The 16,055-nt window shown below is 41.8% G+C and overlaps 2 long non-coding RNA genes across 2 annotated transcripts in view; one reads left to right on the top strand and one right to left on the bottom strand.

The window, feature by feature from the left end:
- LOC134170055 (uncharacterized) overlaps window positions 1-13,750 on the bottom strand; it is a 29,540-nt gene extending 15,790 nt beyond the window's left edge. Inside the window, exon 1 of the long non-coding RNA XR_009967106.1 lies at window positions 13,712-13,750. This is a non-coding gene — a long non-coding RNA (uncharacterized LOC134170055). The remainder of the gene's footprint in view (window positions 1-13,711) is intronic.
- Window positions 909-3,791, top strand: LOC134170048 (uncharacterized). Its single transcript, XR_009967102.1, has 3 exons — window positions 909-998; window positions 2,645-2,735; window positions 3,649-3,791. It is a non-coding gene; the product is annotated as an uncharacterized LOC134170048 (long non-coding RNA).
- Window positions 13,751-16,055: the final 2,305 nt, after the last annotated feature.

A 16,055-nucleotide genomic window follows, 5' to 3' on the forward strand; every position in this document is an offset into this window, starting at 1 on the left:
CGCGCTTAATACATATGCAAAACCTATTTCCGTCTAGTATTATAATTAGTTTTCTGGCATTCATCCCATTGATGTGCTTGCACAATGCCTCCTGGTGGTGGTCGTTAGGGGGTCGTGAGGATGAAGGCCTGTAGTTTCTATCACCGTGAGGAACCTCTTGCTTTCACGCAGACTCAATAGGGTTTCGCCTCCTATCCAAATCTCTGGTTTGGTACAAGCTGGTTTTACGTACCTGAAAGCAGGAACTTGTCAAGCTTGTAAATTTTATTACTCTGGTTATTTCTTTTTGTTTCCTTTCTTTTTATGGTTACTATTTAAACAAGGATGTCTTTTAAGTGTGCATTACAAGTTATGAATCTTATCTATTGCAATTTTGCCTAGTAGCTGTAACTCCTATAATTCTGCTTCGCAATTTTAGCAACTTTAACTCCTACGGTTCTGCTCTGCCAAGCACGACTGCTTAAGCATGCAACGTGATAAACGTTAAGCAGGCACAATGTTAACCCTTTATTCACAGATATCACATAAAATGTGGAAAAACTATCAGGATAGACACAGACACACAGGAAATGACAGAGAGAGGCAAAATGAAGCACGCAGAGAAATCTGCAGCGACAGGCAGTTTCTTCTTCCAGTTGTGTCTCCTCACCACTGGGTACTGATGAGGGACTCAAAGATGAACTCGCCGTTTCTCCCTCTTCTGTTTTTGAGAGATAAAAACTATGATTGGTCACTGCTTTGCAAATACTTTCCCCATTCTGGAAAAAAAAAAAAAGCCTGGGTATCTTTTTTAAAGAGGCCAAAAAACGACCAGAGAACCCGGCACCCAACCGTGACCGTGACACAAGAGCGCGACAACCTCCTCGGCTGGGGTTAACGCGGTACGAGATGGCGGTTATGGAGTAACGGTCGCACCCAGCAAACCCCCACAAGATGGCAGCGCCAGCCGCGCCCCTCCCTCCGCGCGCAGAGCCTGCAGAGGCCCTGGCCACCTACAGGTGCCGGTGTTCGGAGGCTCTGGAGACGCTCACACACGCCGACAACGAGCTAGTGAGAGGGGGCCAAAGCCCCGCATGCCGCGCAGACTTCCTTCCACGTCCGCGGCTGCAATGGGGAGGGTTGTGAGGGGCGGGAAGGTCTCAGGAGCGGGAAAGGGGGGAAAATGGCCTCTACTGTTGATGGGCGGAGCAGAGGGGAGAGCTTGCTGTGGGGAAACGCAGTTCTTCAGCAGGCTCAGGGAGAGGGTGCTTGTTCGCAGGACGGCGTGAGACAAAAGCCGTATGAGCGCTGGCAAGCGGGCTGAGCTGGGAATTTTCAGGAAGCTGGTAAAAAGAGAAGGGGATAGCAACAGGAGGGGAGAAACCCAAAAGTTATTTTGAGCCTTGTAAGATGTCCTAGTTTGGTCAAGAAAAGTCCACTTTCAACAGTCTGGTTTTCTTCAGCAGATTTTTGCTGTAAGCTGTCCAGAGCAACTTTCCTGACATTACTTGCAGTGACTGATTTCCAACCCCTTAGCATAAGAAAAAATAGGTTCTGGTGACTGTAATTCAATCTTATTTCATTCAGTAGTCCTTGGTATATTATGTGATACAAGACACCATTAGAAGACCATTGAAATAAAGGTAGCTTCATAAAGTATGGACTTTAGTCAGATTGTTCAGAAATAACAGAAAAAAGTGAATACATTCATTAGTGAGAAAGAAGCACACCTCTTCACAAGTAATTTCGTATTGGTAATAGACTAATTACCTTATGTAGATTAAGAATATTTTAGTTAGTGATAATACACAGGAGGAATATGCTGAGAAATAGTGCTCCTGGCTACAGAGACACAGCCTAGAACATCAGCATACATAACAACCTGCAGCAGAGAGCTCCACAGCCTCCTTACCCAGCCCTGGGTTAAGTATCATCTTGTACTGTCTTGAACTTGCCACTGGCACCACCTTTTACTGTCATTCTTTGTGTGTTCTTTTGTTCATTATTTACTTGTGATTGCTTGTGTTGGAGATCTTAATTAAAATATTTTAATCTATTGACTGTGAGAGGTCCCAGTTTCTCTGCTTTCTTGCAATTCACATTGTATGTGCAGGGACACAGGCCCCAGACCAAACTCTGGTTCGTGCCATCAGACTGAAACACACCCCCTGTTGTATAATGTGACCCAGATGGAGCGTCCTACTACTGTATGGGCCCTGCCAGATTATGTAAAGGTGACGCACCATCTGCGCTTACGTCTGTGACCTGATGCAGGTGGCATCACTCTGTAACATAAGAAGTGGAAGAGGCTCTTTACAGCCCATGTCTTTTTTTTCACTTTGATCACCTTAGTACAAGGTGTTCCTAGAGACTCAGCAACGGCCTTCATCTGCCATCAGTATTAGCAGGAATTTCAGGATATATATGATGGAAATAACGACCGCAGATTTGCTGGTGTGGAAATAATTTGGGGGCCAATTTGGAGGCATTTTGCCCCCAAATGTCAGAAGTTTTAAAGTGTAAAATTTCAGGATGACTTGAAGATAAGTAATTTTAAGTAGCAGATACGAAATACCAGTGTGCTTGCCTTCCACTTGGTTAGTCTGGAGTGGTGACATTTAAAAGCTTTTCCAATACAAACAGTAAACAAAGTTTTGTTTTACAGGGAGTGTAGGTCTGCCAAGTCTTAATTACAGCCTGTTGTAGATCCAGTGTTCAGGAAAATGCCATAGAAAGGAAGGTGATGAATTTGCTAGGTATGAGAGGGTCAGTCCCTAGTATTTGGACTTGGAGAAAAGAAAGAAAATCTTTTATGCTTGGGAAATGCAGAGATACTCTGTCACCAGAGCTGGAAGGAGTATGGTTAATACCGTCTGGCTGGGGGAAAGTCTGTGTAAACTCTGGCTGAGACATTTCCAGAAGTATGAGCTAACTGAGACATGACCTTGAGTCCAAGTCAAAAATTAGGTTAAATTTTAGGGGACTTGCATTTATGCCTCTTTCTGAATAAATATTGAGTTGATTAAAACTTGTAGCAAAGCATTGGGTTTCACAGGCTTAGAGACCTGGCATCTAAGACTTGCTACAGAGCCCTCTTCGGTATTTCTGAAGTTGGTATTTTTTCTTTCTGTAACAAAGGAGGCAGACATGAACAGCAACATGCAGCTGTTATCAATGCACAACATTATGTAACTCATTTGTGTTTGATTGCTCCTGAAGAGTGTGACCCTCCTGCAGCAGGAGGTGTCACTCAGTCGCAGTGTAGGCAGTCTCATACGCAGGCTTCCAAAGTTACAGTCGGCAGCTTCAATCAACACTACACAAGTCCAGCCCCATGAGCTACTCGCAAACACACTGTGTCTATATGCACTCATGGATTACTGGGTATGTGGATGGCTCCCACTAATGGCAATAGTGGGGGCTTGTATTCATAACTCTTTTTAAAAAATCACTCTGAAAGTACATGTGATAGCATCCCTGTGTGCATTATGTGAGTCTCACCCCACTGCACCAAAAAAGAGCTGAACAAGAGGCAAGAAACTCAGGGCTCTAAAAATCATAGTTTGTGAAATGTCAAGGAAAAATAAACTGATTCTGATTGTTTTCCTGAAAAAGCTATTTCTCTCTCTTTGCTGTTCACAAGGCTTCTTTTACCTCTTTGGTTTTCAGGCTACAGATGAAGGTGTTCAGCAATAGAGAAAAGGATGGTGAAAAGGATACAGAGTCCAGCACGTCACAATTCAATGCAACAGAGAGACAGGGTCAATTATTAAACCAGCTGCTTTCTGCAGCCTGCAGCGTTTTCAGCATTTTGTAAGGAAAGCTGTTTGAAAAGCTACTTTATCTCCTGCAGTGTTAAATGAACATACCTGCTTTTGCATTTGTTATCGTGTTTGTAGTTGAAAGCATTGGGCAAACATCCACTGCTCTGTGTCTGTAGAGTTTGTACACCTTCTGCGTCAATTCCCTGATTCTGCAGAGTCTTAATTCCTACCAGTATAAAACTGGTACAAGAATATATATTAATGTAAATACTTCTGCCAGAGCTAGAGAGAGGCAGGCAACTATATTAATACTGCTAAATATTTTTCCATATTAAACACTAGATCAGCAATGCTCTGATATGAAGCTTTATCTATAGGAGGAAAATGTAGGACTTAGATTGTAAAAGCAGTCATGAAGCTTAACACCGACTGGCAATTATTCACACTTTTGTTTACACTTTGAAAATCCTTTTTGCCTTAAATTTTCTCTTGGGGACATGTGCTTCCATGTGCTTTTGCAAGAAATTTCTTACTTTAATCTTCGGCCCAGAACACAACTAGTCAAATAAAGGCTGTAACTCTCAGCAACACCCCCAGGTAAAAAAAAAAGGATTAGGAAAGGGTGTTATTATTGGCTTTGTCATCACTGAAAATAATGCATTTTCATTACACTGGAAGATCCTTCTTTTTCTAAAATCTTACACAAGCCAACAAGACAAAGGGCTAATTTCTACCATGATGCAGCTAGGATAATTAAAATTCAAATGGGAAGTACAGGTCAAGATGCAAAAATAGTCATACTAAAGTAAAAGCTTGTGACCCATCTCCAGTGTGGCTTACTCAGTACTGAAACTTTTTTTTTTTTTGTAATGTGAACACAAAGTAGTTGTTATCCATGTAAAAAAAATCCAGAGAAAAACAAGGAATCATAAAAAAAAAGTAAAATAATTTTACTCTTTCTGGTGTAGAGGGAGACTTTAAAACACTCTAAAGGGGCCACTGTCATTTCACAACAGATTAAGATTCTACTTTTTCCATTTTACAAAACCCACTGGATTGATTAGCAGACTGAAAGGAGAAAGAGAACAAATGGAAACACACCTCATCTAAATAGCTACATGCATATGCCTGGTACAATCAAATATGATAGGCCCAACCCAATTCCTATTTCGTTTCTTTAGTAGTGAACTTCAGAGATAAAAGAAAATGGCTCTCAACATTCATTGGATTAGAAGGCAGCAAGTGATTGTCTTCAGGTCCTCAAACCCTCTTGAATATGTAAAAAAACTTAATAAAAATTAGTATTTTTAATCTAGGAAAGTTTCTAAAGATATAGTCAAGGAGCAGCAGCAGATCAAGAAACTAAGAATGGATATAAAAAAAATATAATCTCCATTTCACAAAATCACAGTAGTCTTTAAACGATAGCACAGCCCTTCACGATCATTTGCAGCCACAGGAAATTAAAGAGATAAAGTGGAGCTGACAGGCAGGGCTAATGCCTGCAGCACGTTATTTTCTCAGTGTCATTGCCTATGGACCCGTGAAGCATGTGGTCCATTCATCTATGTATCTGTCTATCAGACTGACAACCTAAAACTACTTCAGTGCTGCAGATCCCAAAAGCAGAGTTTTAAGAGCAGACTGTCAGTAAGGCTTGGTTACCAGGAGCAGCCCGGCAGCTTGGGCAGAGCATAGCGCAGGCAGAACAGTGGAAATGAGCTGCCATTGGCCTCCTTGCCACTGTGGCTGGGCTGTCACTGCATCATTGCTGCTGTGTTTTCTGGGCCAGCTTTAGCATCTCACAAAAGTGAGACTGTGCAGGAATTGTTGGCCATTCATTAGAATAATCTGAAAAGGGGAAACTGATTTCCCTTTTCCTGCAACATTCCCTCTCTGTCATTGTCAAAGAAAATATTTTGCCAGAGCCCAACTCATGCAGTTCCTTCCTTAACCATGTCCTAGATCAGTCTGGATGCAGGGGCTAGGCAGGGAGGGTATTGCGGCGGCCTTAACACCAGGGGTGAAGGTAAGCCATGCTGCTGTCACTGCAGGGCAGGGCTTACATGTGTGTCCGCAGCATAGAGATCAGTGGTGAACCCAACAGCAGTGAGGGGAAGGGGAAGGAGGAGAATGTCATCAAATGTACATGCTTCATGTGTTAAACTTAGCTTATAGCTGAAGGCAACACAGTCACAACATGACTGCCTAAATCTAGCATCTAGAGTAAAATTAATTAAATTTTTGCTTATGTCTCATGTTATACCTCCAGCAAGATTAAAAAGAGTTACAGAAAGGTACTTCTACTTTATTTAAAAAAAAAAACAAAAAACAAAAAACAACCCAGAAACAGTTTTCATCAAAAAGGAGAAGCCTTTTCTGGAGACCAAACTGGGCTGATGGAATAGGCTGTACTCAGACGTATCTGATACAAAGGGCTTTCCACCATGAAACGAGTTGTTAAATAAATGCTTGTCAAAATAATAGCAGTTTTTCATAAGTTACTTAGCTCTAGGTTTTAATAAAAATAAAGTGTTGGTGTTCTACCAGGGATATCTGCTCAGCTGTGAAGGATGATCGAGAACAATGTCTCCCCAGAACTGAACTTCTCATGGTTATCCTGAAAAACGAGGAGTCTGTTTCATTTAGAATTTTCCTAAATTTAGGCTGGCCTGAAACGAAGACACAGCTTCCCCACCAACTCTGTGAGATTTCCTGCCAGTTAATAGCACAGCACCCAATGAGCATTGAGAAGTCTGGGACACAGTTTCCTGGAATCCTTCAGACCCCAGCATCATGCAAATACTCCAGATCAGCCCTTAAACCTTCACTGCAAGTTGTTGGGCCCAGTGGATTTAAGGAGGTGGATGTGTGGATGAAAACTTAGGGATGCTTATACATTCTCTGTGGGAATTGCACTGATTACAAATTGGTTAAAAGACACATTCTATTTTTTAATCTGATGCCCTAATTATTTATGTTTCGTTAAGTGAAAACTTGGTGGTTTTATAGCTTTTAATTAGTCATACAGGTGAGTGTTACATTTCTTTGTAAGCCTATCTCATCTTCCGTGGTGCTGCAGGTATGAGTTCCTCTTCCTTTGTTGATGTTGAAACTCATTACTTGACACACTAGTTGAAACTAAGTACAGTTTTTCTGTATTCCAGGGAGGATCCACTGCATACTACAGGAGCTCCACCCTTCTGTGCTCACTTTCCAGAAATCAAAATGAAGTGGTTGTATTGTGTGACTGTTGTGAAATGAGAAAGCAACAAACCCTTTATCTGGGGGGAAGAATTTTCTGCTATGTCAGCATATTAAAGGTACAGAGAATGTGGTCTTGGCTTTTACCAGGGAACAAGAAAGAAACTTGTCATCCCAAGGCTGAAAACATGAGATGCAATAGGCAGGCAGGTATCTTCCTTATGAAGAGTCAGTACAGACCATACATGAAGAACAGGCTATAAAGACCAGATACAGAACATTGACCCAGGATCTGAAATCTTAAATAAGTGCACCCCGAAATTCAGCATCTGAATCAAGAAGATATAAATAAGAGTCTAAAAAGCTACACTGTCCTCTTGCCTTATTTTTGATTGCATTATTGTTTGTTTATTGTTTTCTTTATCTGTGTTTACAAGGTGGTTGTTCAGACCTCAAGATGATGCCAGTTATGCTGGAGAGTCTCAACTGGGCAAGGAAAGAGAGTCTTCTGAAATCCAGTCACTTCAGGCATAGTTGGCTGGGGAGTTGTGGTTGTGCAAAAATCACTGAAATACTGACTTATTTTTTAAAAAACTGATTCTCTGAACAACATTACTTACAGCAGGAGGGAGAAGATGACATCCTGAAAAACCAGTTGTAGATGGGTTGTGTGATTCTCCCCTGATACCTTCACATTTCACATGCCTGTAGCATGAGATCTTAATTTATCATCAACTCTTTATAGACAGGGCATTGGCAGAGAGGTACTACTCTGGAGAACAGATTGGAGCACCTAGCTTCAGAGCCTCCCTCCCTCCACCAGTTTACAGATAGAGATTTAAAAATGCAATGGTGTAAACAGACATTCCCTCCCCTGCTCCAAAAGACCACTTAGAGTTGCTGCCACAAATGATGCCCTTTCTAGCCTCCAGCACCAAGACTTTTCCCATGACTCCCAGCTGACATTTTGTCCTTGTCCTGTAGATCTTACTTTAGATGGCCCTAAACATTTTCTGCCTTTTTAGAAAAGCTAGCTTAAAAATAAACTGTTAGCACCTGAGATAAAACAGGGAAAAGGAGATGAGTCATGTGGAGTGGAATTTTGTTGATGGAGATTTCCTGGATCTTCATGTGTTTCCCTGGGGGCTGGGGCTGCTCAAGGCCATTTGCTCCAGCAGCATCTTCTCTCAAACCCTTGGAGGAGTCTTTGGGCTAATCTTATGACAAGACTTGATGAGATGAAGCTGCTGTTCATCTCTTGCTTGAATCTCAGCAGTTGTCTCTCCTAGTTACGCAGAAGACCATTACTATTTATACAAAAAAATGGCCATAATTGACCCAGCAAGGATAAGAATTTTTTTAATGTTTGGGTAAAACTCAGAGGAAGAGGATGACAGATGTACTCTGCACCTGGACAGCAGGCAGTCAGAAGAGCAAACACAACTAAATGGTGGGGCAAGGATCAACAGCTTAAATGTGAAGTACAAATACAATGGAGAAACTGATTACATGACTCCTGCAATAGTTAGACTGTGGTGGGCTAGGAGAGACAGAATTTGAGAGAGAGTGAAACACCATACACAAACAGTTGGAACTGGCAGCTAGTTTGCACAGATCACTTCTGAAAACATTCTAGTTCCCTAGTTTTGAAGAAATGTATTTCCCATTCCCTCTTTCTTCCATACATTACATCAAGCAGCACTACCAGCTTCCGCGTGAGTGAGCATAGGGGATCTATTGCTCATTCTTAGCCATATGTTCATCAGATACTTATTTGCATGAGTGACAAATTGTTCTGAGCATTTGAAAAGCGACAGGAGGCATTGCCATTCTCTACTCCTACCTCATCTCTGCAGTCACAGCCTGTGCTGCAGTCAGCTCCCAGGCAGGCAGGGAGGAGGAGCAAGACTCACAGGCCAGGCAGATGTGAAATGTAGAGCAGCACCCTTAAACTGCAAAGGGAAATGCTGTGGAAGTGACCCCTCAGTGACTGCAGAAATGCCAGTCACTTTAGAGAGGAAGATGTTCCTTTCTGAGGAGGAAAAGCTAGTGAGGAAAAGGAGAATGGTCAAAGTCTGGCATCTCTGCTTCTGCCTGTGGGAAGTGAAGGCAAATGAGCTCTGAGTCCTTGGTGCTTGACAAGCCCTGGGGCAATGAGTTGGAACGCTGAAGGACAGGGAAGGTTGAAGAGCAAGCCTTGGTAGGATGGGCCAGGATGTAGTTGTGGTGGGAATCTCAGTTGGAGGCCAGAGGAGGTGGGGGTTGTGAGAGGGTCTGTAACATTGTGATTGGACTATTTACCTGGAGAGTTTCACAGTGGCCAGTGAGATTGAATGTTGTATGTATGCGCAGGTTAGAAAGTACCGAACAAGGGGATAAAAAGGGCTTGGTGATAATAAACAAGGATTTGAGTCTCTGCATCAGCTTGAGTCCGTGTTGTGAAATGCCACATCTGCCCCTCTCTGTTGGACCATCAAAGGATTTTTAAACCCCTCCAATTAAGACCTTGTATCCTCCTAGTACCGCTGTCCTTAACCTCAGTGAGAGAAATAAAGCTTAAAGGTAATGCTTCATTTTTTTCCATGTCTTACTTTTTTTTTAGAGTAAAAGCCCTAAATAAATGTAATTTTAATGTCCCTCTTTCTTACTGCCAAGTTTGAACCCCCACAAGACCTTAAAAGAAAGAAATCCTATGCCACAAGCAGAGGAGGTGAAGCAGGACTCCTCAGAGAGAAGCTGATGAAAGGGACAGCTGTAACATAAAGATTTGGAGGATATCACAGAAGAAGATGTTTGCTTTGAACATCTTAGTACAAGCTACATTCTTAGTACAAGCTCTGGTTTCAATAATGGTTCTTTCTTAAGGCATGCTTAACTCCTGAAACTAATCTTGGTAGTTCTTATTTAATCAGAGATTGGTCCTACCCACCAGCATCACTGTGAAAAGGAGGCAGAGAAAATTTGCTTTTCAGAGCAAAATTTCTAGTTCTCACAAGGAAAACCACAGGTTTTTGCTTTTCTTTGTTGTGGAGCACAGATGAAGGCTCCAGTATCTTAAGGGAGTTGGGGTGTGGTGGGAAGTGGAATTGGTCCCTCTGACAGCCCAGCCATCCCAGCATCCATATGTTAGAGTATTGCTAGCTTTTCTTGAAACCCAGTAAAACAGTTATTTTCTAGCAACTTGTGATTTGCTAGATGTTGCAGGAGATTCAGCTTTCTAAAAAGATGTCAGTTGTACTAAGAGCTTGGTCTTTGCAGCACCTCAGGGGAAGGTAATCCATTTTGTGCTCTGAAACTGTCTCTTCATTTAATTTTTTTTTTCATGTTCTCTCCATTATTTTCAACTGCTTTATCTTCTTCGCTTACTTTATCTTCTTTGCTTAACATCTTCCCATCTGTTTCTCTCACAAAACTGCATTAAAAGATCCTTACTTTTTATGTCTAGGTGTGGAGCTAAAATGATAATTCAGCTTTTACACTCCTTCCCCTCATTTTAAACAGCTCAAACAAGTCAGGCAACAGATTCCTACAACCAAATATTGTAGACTTATTTCTTACTTTTCTAATTGAGCCAGTTGAGAAACATTGCTTCTCATATTTTCCTGCATCCTTTAAAGCCCTAACTGTTCCACAAAGGATGTGGGTGTCTGGCTGCAAACCTGTGGTATGGCAGAAGAACAGCCATTCCTAATGTTCAGGTCTTCAACCAAACCAGCACTTTGAGAAGACTTAAAAAAGTGTAATTGTTATTATTATCATCGTCATAATCATCTGGATACTCTTACCTAGTAGAATGTAGAAAAAAAAAGGAAGGTGAGCAGACTACCAAAATACAAGCTAATTAGCCTTAGCTTTTTCCAGTATCAACCTATGAGTGAAATATAGTCTGAAATAATTTGGCTTGGGAGGCCTGTAAAACATCATTGACTGTTTCATTAACTGCCTTGTCCTAGCGGACCACTGTTTGAACTATAGGGGTATGTTTGTCCTTTCAGAATGAAGTGTTCTGTAGCTGTATTTCTGCAGACAGCGGGAATGCAACACTAACGTCAAGTCAGTAGCTCAGACTACTTGGATGGAGCACAAGGAGAACAAGGCCCACACTGTCCAAATGTAGATCAGAGAGTGATCAGATTTTTTCAGAGCAGAGGAAGTAGGCTCTACTCTTGCAAGTTAAGGTTGAAAAAGTCCTTTGATTTAGAGTTAGAAAAGGAGCCATGGACAGCAAGGCTGTTTCCCTACCCTCTGTGGACCAGTCATGGTTTAAGCCCAGCCGCTTGCTCACTCCCTTCCTTCTTCTTCCCCCTGCTCCTGGAGGGATGGGGAGGAGAATGGAAAGAATGTAAATCCCACGGGTTGAGATAAGAACCAATAACTAAGGTATAACACAAAGCATTACTGCTGCCACCGATAATAATAATGATAAGGGAAATAACATGGGAGGAGAATGCAATTGCTCACCACCCGCTGACCGATACTCAGCCTGACCTGAGCAGTGATCTGGGCCTTCCGGGTGACTCCCTCCAGTTTCTGTACTGGGCATGATGTGGGCCCCTTTGGCTAGTTTGAGTCAGGTGTCCTGTCTCTGCTTCCTCCCAGCTTCTCCTCCTCACTGGCAGAGCATGAGACTGAGAAAATCCTTGGTCAGAGTAAACATTACTTAGCAACAACTAAAAACATTAGTGTTAGCAGCACTGTTCCCAGGCTAAAAGTCAAAAACACAGCACTGCATCATCTACTAAGCAGGAGAAAAAATGACTGCTACTGCTGAACCCGTGACAGGAGCAATACATACTATAATCCCACAGAAATTAAAGGGCAACCAAAAACCAAAATACGCCAACAACCCCTCCAAGCCCCAGGTTTACTAGTTATTTTTATAGGCATGAGGCTGAACTTTTATCTTTGCTTGGGGAACTATGTGATTTACAACAGCTGCATAGTACTATACAGCTGTCAATCCCCTTTCCAGTCAGTCTCCTTTATTTTCCACTTCTGGAGACTGTATTTCAGCTCTAAACATCTTTTGATAGCACTGAGAAGTACCTGTTGAATAACAGGAGAAACCTTGCACAGACAGGCTAACTCAAGGAAAACAGAGACACCCTCACCAAGAGAGATAGCCATGAGAAGGTCTGTGCTGATGCCCTAGTCTGGTTCAGTACCTCTCACCTCAGACAGCAGTGTGTCCTTTCTTCTGAGAACGCATTGCAAGTCACTTGAAATTTCTGTTTGTAATCAGCAATATTCTGCCTGCTCCACACACATGGTAATTTTCATCCATGGCCACACCACAAATTCCTTGCCACTAGCTGTGCAGCTATCAGCTTCTTAGTGCTCTAAATAGCTCCCATGTGTCACATTTGGACAGCTCCCCTGCTCCAAGCTGACATTCCCACACCACAGAAATCTGAATAGTCCTGCACAGCTCCTCAGTTTAGGAAATCTAGAAATAATATGTTGGTTTATTGTTTATTTCTCAGAAAGTTTTGACTTGTGGATCTTCTGGAGACTGAAAGCAGGAAAAAAACCCCCATGCATGTACAATGCTCAAATTCAACAGTACATGACTGTGTATTTGTTCATATTTGTCACCATGAGGCTATGTCCCCAGGATAGTTGTTGCCTTGCATAAGAGAAGCCTAGATAATTTGGCTGTAGACTTAGAAAGGTGGCTCTAGTTTCGATTAAAAATACACTTGCATTCCCTTCTGCCTTATTCTTCACCACACAGCTTCCCTCTCACAGAAGCACAACTCTCTGTGCTCCTTTCCCTCTTGCCCAGACTTTCTTTACTCACCACTTCTACTGAACAGAACACACCCATGTGTTACTCTTTCCCAGCTCCCACACTCAAGCCCCATTTTTCTTCCAGGTGAAAGTGATACAAATTTAACCTCTGAAAAACCCCTCTAAAACTTACTTGATTTCTCCTTGTTCAGGCAAAGACAGGGCAGGTTTCCCTTCCTTCCTTACCCGTTTGAGTGCTGAAAGACACAGGTAGGACTGGGTTTGCCACCCTGAAGTCACAGCCCCTGGGCATGGCTACCTGAAGCTTGCAGACATGTGAAGTGTAGTTCAGATGTATGCCGACCTCTCCCCCATCTGGATGTCCCAGTTCTCCTAAGGCTGCACGGCAACACAAATGCACAGTGCTTTGTAGGGGAGATTAAGAAATGTTGTCTGCTCCAATTACTGTGCACTGCAAATGAGAATGTAAACGGGTTATTGGCACTTAATATCAGAGTGGGAGTTAACATCAATCTGTATTTTCCCATTCTAATATAATGTCACATCTTTTTCAATCTGTGTCCAAGAAACCATCAAAATGACAGTTCTGTGAACTGCCAGTACTGCTAAACAAGCAAACAAAAAAAGTGAGTGAAAGGCGAGACAGTCATGACCTTCTTGAAATTTCTTCATGTTTCATATCTCCTGGGCAGACACTGGGAAAAAATTCTTTCCTTTAAATTAAAAAACAGAACAAACAAAACAATTATCTTACTTTTCCCAGTGTTTGCTTTGGAAGAACTGGCATAATTTGGAAAAGCGGGCTTAAAGCATTTGTTATTAAAAGAAAAAAAGGAAATATTCTTACATTGCTTTCGTCCTGGCAGTGATAGATCCAAGTTATTTTAACTGTATATATTTTTTGTCTTGGGTTTATTCAAGGCTCTTCAGTATCTTTGCAAGCTTCTAACAACAGAACGTGTTTTCTCCACCAATGATGCTGAGAAAAGCATCATAAAGAAACTCGTCAATACAACTGTGTCCTGGGTTCAGCAGTAGCAGTCATTTTTCTCCTTCTTGGTAGCTGGTGCGGTGCAGTGTTTTGACTTTCGGCTTGGTAACAGAACTGATAACAAGGATGTTTTGGTTTGGCCAAGGACTTTGTGAGCCTCATGCTCTGCCAGGGAGGAGGGGAAGCCGGGAGGAAGCAGAGACAGGACACCTGACCCAAACTGACCAAAGAGGTATTCCATACCACAGCACGTCATGCCCAGGATGTAACAGAGAGTTAGCCAGAAGGGCTGGGACTGGAGGGTTGGAGGAAGTATCGGTGGGTGCTTGGTCGGGCCGGGGGGGGCAAGTTATCGGTCGGCTGGTGGTGAGGTGTTGTATTCTCTTCCCTTGCTATTTCCGTTCTCATTGTTATTATTGGTGGTAGCAGTAGTGATTTGTGTTATACCTTAGTTACTAAACTGTTCTTATCTCAACCTGTAGGAGTTGCATTCTTTTCAATTCTCCTCTCCATCCCTCTGGTAGTAGGTGGAGGGAAAGAAGGGGGGAAGTGAGTGAACGAGCCCTCTGCCTGGTTTTAAACCACGACAAACTGTTAAGTTGGTATTTGTTTATTCAGTGCTGGGCACGTGGGGGATCGCTCCTCCTAACGTGCACTCACTGTCCAGTTTGTCACAAATTTATGTTAGTAGATATACATGTTCATAAGATTTTTGAGAAGAGGAGGGGTCCTTCTTGGAACTCTGCCACTCCATCTTGAGCATGCGTACTGTCCTCTGGTGGTAGTCAACAGTGGTCATGAGGATGAAGGCCCAAAGTCTTCCTCTAGGTTGAACATTTTACCTTTTCTCTTGGAGTATGTGCCATACTTTCATGGCAGTTTCCCAAACCACCAAAGCGGTCCTGATTGGTATACATCTTTATCTTTAGCACACAAGCAGTCCCTATTGGCTTAGGCCTAGACAAACAGTAACAAAGTTGCTTAATTAACTAACTCACCTTACAATTTTATGCTAACTTCTTCTTTTTCTTAAAGCTTCTTTGTCTTAGTATATAGCTTCTTTGTCTTAGTGAATTTCTGTTATCACGAATAATTCTTGAAGACTGTTATTGGAGAAGATGGAAAAAAATGAGACACATAAGACTCCAGTAAACAGTACTTATTAGTAGCTGTAACAAGCCACACAAGTGATATCATTGACAGTTTAGTATTTTGAGACCAGCAATTACACACATTTTATGCTAGAATGTTTCTGTAAATTATAAATAAATTCCATTTGGATTTTTTGCGAATGAGAATGTTTTTCCTGGGGAAAGCATTAGTGGCACTGAAAGAGCTTTGTGTTGACTCCAGAGACCTGTTTTGCTGAAAGGAAAGATGCGGAGGTGACCAGCTGGCTCAGAGATGTTGAAAAAGCTTAGGAAATCCTGTTCTTAGGTTGCTGATTTTGGCATTAACTTGCTGGTTTGAAAAGTGATGGTGTGATCTGGAACCTTCCTTCAGTGGCCAGCTGTGACCACAAGCAGTTTCCAGTTTGCAAGATTTTGGCAGAATTTTTGAAACTGCTGATGTTTGAGAGTACTGATGGTGATACCTTAAGTCAAGTGCTGCAGACACTTGAGAGCATCATGTCTAACATGACAAAATGTAGACATAGCTATAAACCCAACATGTGTGCTTTACCTTGTTTTATTTTTCTGTTGTAAAGATGGTGTCAATCTGCATCATTCAGTGCATAATTATTATTTTTAATGTATGCATTTCTTTAGCTATCATTGTGTACCAGCTTTTTACTTGCGTATTACGTTTCATATTAGTTATTCTCTGTGTTTGATACAAACTTTTTGGAATAGTTATTTTCTGCTGGAACCTCCACCTCTTTGAGTCATTCAGTGATATTCAGCCTTGAAGCCATTACAACGGGAGATAATTTATGAAACACTAAACAAGAAGCCCTCTCTCCCCTCAAGAATTGACTAAGACAAAAACAAAAGGAGTTTGTTCATGGGTGATAATTGCATTGTCTCATTCATTTTTCTTCTGCAATCCTATTACAGCTGTCCAAAGAAATCATGCATTATACAATCCAAGTAATTAAAATATAATTCTAAAAGCTAATTGTCTATAAAAATCTAGAATTGATCCTTTACTCCTTAGAAATATGGAGGTAATTTCATTCATAGGCCAATTCATGAAGATCATCACTGGAATATTTAATGCAGGTCCAAAGTACCAACTTCTCATATGGTGTTGGAAGAATAAAAACACATTAAAATATTGCAGTGAGGGTATTCCAACACAGAGATGACTAACCCTAACCCTAACCCTTATAGGTCTCTATCTGAGAGAAGAATGCATGCAAGGTC

The sequence above is a fragment of the Pezoporus occidentalis genome, unplaced genomic scaffold, assembly GCF_034315485.1.
Source record: "Pezoporus occidentalis ecotype Australia unplaced genomic scaffold, CSIRO_AGI_Poc_V1 ctg368, whole genome shotgun sequence".
Classification (NCBI taxonomy): domain Eukaryota; kingdom Metazoa; phylum Chordata; class Aves; order Psittaciformes; family Psittacidae; genus Pezoporus; species Pezoporus occidentalis.